Genomic DNA, 3,552 nt, shown 5'->3' on the forward strand with positions numbered 1-3,552 from the left:
TGAGAGCGCGCCAATTGGAGTTCTGTAGCTCCAGAAAATCCATTTCGAGTGCAGGGAGGTCAGAATCCAACAGCATCAGCAGTCCTTTTGTCAGCCTTCTTCAGAGTTTTGCTCAAATCCCTCAATTTCAGTCAGAATTTACCTGAAATCACAGAAAAACACACAAACTCATAGTAAAGTCCAGAAATGTGAATTTAACATAAAAACTAATGAAAACATCCCTAAAAGTAGCTTAAACTTACTAAAAACTATATGAAAACAATGCCAAAAAGCGTATAAATTATCCGCTCATCAGTAGTGACAGACGCAAAAGGATCAATGGATCCTATTCCGATATGATCGAGAACTAACAGATGATTAGACGTGCTGTGACAGCACATTTGGACCATTTTCACTGAGAGGACGGGAGGTAGCCATTAACAACAGTGAAACCCAACATACAGCTTGCCATGGAAATGAGTAAGAATGATTGGATGAAAGCAGTAGGAAAGCAGAGATTCAGAAGGAACACAGTATCTTCATGCGCTTATCTGGAATTCCCACCAATGAATTACATAAGTATCTCTATCCCTATTTTATGCTTTATTTATCTTTATATTCAAAAACCATTATAACCATTAGAATCTGCCTGACTGAGATTTGCAAGATGACCATAGCTTGCTTCATACCGACAATCTCCATAGGATCGACCCTTACTCACGTAAGGTTTATTACTTGGACGATCCAGTGCACTTGCTGGTTAGTTGTGTGAAGTTGTGAAAAAGAGTGATATTACAATTGTGCATACCAAGTTGTTGGCGCCATTGAGATCACAATTTCGTGCACCAAGTTTTTGACGCTGTTGTGGGGGATTGTTTGAGTTTGGACAACTGACAGTTCATCTTGTTTCTCAGATTAGGTAATTTTTTTTCAAAAAGTTTTCAAAAATCTTTCAAAAATTTTTATTTTATTTTTGTTTTTTTTTTCAAAAAGAAATTTTCGAAAAACCCAAGAAAATTATAAAAATCATAAAAACCAAAAATATTTTTGTGTTTCTTGTTTGAGTCTAGTGTCAATTTTTAAGTTTGGTGTCAATTGCATGTTTTTAAAATTTGTGCATGTTTCGAAAAAAAAAACTCATGCATGGTGTTCTTCATGATTTTCAAGTTGTTCTTGGTAAGTCTTCTTGTTTGATCTTCATATTTTCTTGTTTTGTGTTTTTTATTGTTTTTCATATGCATTTTTGAATTCATAGTGTTTAAACATGAAAAATTTCTAAGTTTGGTGTCTTGTATATTTTTTCTTTTCTTGAAAATTCTTCCAAAATAAGTCTTGATGTTCATCTTGATCTTCAAAGAGTTCTTGGTGTTCATATTGACATTCATAGTGTTCTTGCATGCATCATTGGTTTTGATCCAAAATTTTCATGTTTTGGGTCATATTCGTATTTTTCTCACACCTCATTAAAAAAATTCAAAAATAAAAAATATCTTTTCCTTCTTTTACTAAAAAATTCGAAATCTTTGGGTTGACTTAGTCAAAAATTTTTAAAATAAGTTGTTTCTTGTTAGTCAAGTCAAGATTTCAATTTTAAAAATCTTATCTTTTCAAAATCTTTTTCAAAATCAAATCTTTTCTTTTTCCTTTTGTTATTTTCGAAAAATTTTTTAAAATTGATTTTTAAAATCTTTTTCTTATCTTTATTTCATGATTTTCGAAAACTTTACTAACAATTAATGTGATTGATTCAAAAATTTGAAGTTTGTTACTTTGTTGTTAAGAAAGGTTCAATCTTTTAGTTTCTTGTTAGTCAAGTAATCAATTTTAATTTTAAAAATAAAATCTTTTTAATTTCCTTTTCAAATCTTTTTCAAAATATCTTTTCAATCGTATCTTTTTAATCATATCTTTTTCTAATCATATCTTTTTCAAAATCAATTTCAAAAATCTTTTCTAACTCCTTATCTTTTCAAAATTGATTTTCAATTCTTTTTCAACTAACTAATCAACTTTTTGTTTATTTCTTATCTTTTTCAAAACCACCTAACCACTTTTCTCTTTCTAATTTTTGAAAATTACCTCCCTCTTTTTCAAAATTCTTTTTAATTAACTAATTGTTTCAAATTTTAACTTTGATTTAATTTTCGAAAATCACTAACCCTTTTTCAAAAACAATTTTTGAAAACTCATCTCTCTCACCTCCTTCTATTTATTTATTCATTTACTAACTCTTCTCTTCATCTAAAAATTTGAACCCTCTCTTCTCCTCTGTGTTCGAATTTTTCTCCACCTTTTTCTATTCTTTTCTTCTTCTACTCACATAAAGGAATCTCTATAGTGTGACATAGATGATTCCTCTTCCTTTTCTGTTCTCTTCTTTTTCATATGAGCAGGAGCAAGGACAAGGACATTCTTGTTGAAGCAGATCCTGAACCTGAAAGGACTCTAAAGAAGAAACTAAGAGAAGCTAAAGCACAACAATCCAGAGAAAACCTTACAGAGAATCTCAAAAAAGAAGGAGACATGGCCGAACCCAATAATAATGCAAGGAGGATGCTTGGTGATTATACTACACCTACTTCCAATTTTTATGGAAGAAGCATCTCAATCCCTGCCATTGGAGCAAACAATTTTGAGCTGAAGCCTCAACTAGTTGCTCTAATGCAACAGAACTGCAAGTTTCATGGACTTCCATCAGAAGATCCCTATCAATTTTTAACTAAATTCTTGCAGATCTGTGATACTAAAGACTAATGGAGTAGATCCTGAAGTCTACAGGCTCATGCTTTTTCCTTTTGCTGTAAGAGACAGAGCTAGAACATGGTTAGACTCACAACCTAAAGATAGCATGGACTCTTGGGATAAGCTGGTCACGGCCTTCTTGGCCAAGTTCTTTCCTCCTCAAAAGCTGAGCAAGCTTAGAGCGGATGTTCATACCTTCAAGCAAAAAGATGGTGAATCCCTCTATGAAGCTTGGGAAAGATACAAGCAGTTGACCAAAAAGTGTCCTTCTGATATGCTTTCAGAATGGGCCATTTTAGATACATTCTATGATGGTCTATATGAGTTCTCTAAGATGTCACTGGACCATTCTGCAGGTGGATCTATTCACCTAAAGAAAACGCATGTAGAAGCTTAAGAACTCATTGACATGGTTGCAAATAACCAATTCATGTACACCTTTGAGAGGAATCCTATGAGTAATGGGACGCCTCAGAGGAAGGGAGTTCTTGAAATTGATGCTCTGAATGCTATATTGGCTCAGAACAAAATGTTGACTCAGCAAGTCAACATGATTTCTCAGAGTCTAAATGGATTGCAAAGTGCATCCAATAGTACTAAAGAAGCATCTTCTGAAGAAGAAGCTTATGATCTTGAGAACCCTGCAATGGCAGAGGTGAATTACATGGGTGAAGTCTATGGAAACACCTATAATCTCTCATGAAGAAATCATCCAAATTTCTCATGGAAGGATCAACAAAAGCCTCAATAAGGCTTTAATAATGGTGGAAGAAACATGTTTAGCAATAGCAAGCCTTTTCCATCATCTTCTCAGCAACAGACAGAGAATTC

General features: G+C 33.2%; 1 non-coding gene across 1 annotated transcript; it reads right to left on the reverse strand.

Moving 5' to 3' along the window:
- Positions 1-2,893: 2,893 nt before the first annotated feature.
- On the reverse strand, positions 2,894-3,001 carry LOC127745860 (small nucleolar RNA R71). Its single transcript, XR_008007484.1, has one exon. It is a non-coding gene; the product is annotated as a small nucleolar RNA R71 (small nucleolar RNA).
- Between the last annotated feature and the right edge of the window lie 551 nt (positions 3,002-3,552).

Source organism: Arachis duranensis, chromosome 3 (genome assembly GCF_000817695.3).
Source record: "Arachis duranensis cultivar V14167 chromosome 3, aradu.V14167.gnm2.J7QH, whole genome shotgun sequence".
In the NCBI taxonomy this organism is placed as follows: domain Eukaryota; kingdom Viridiplantae; phylum Streptophyta; class Magnoliopsida; order Fabales; family Fabaceae; genus Arachis; species Arachis duranensis.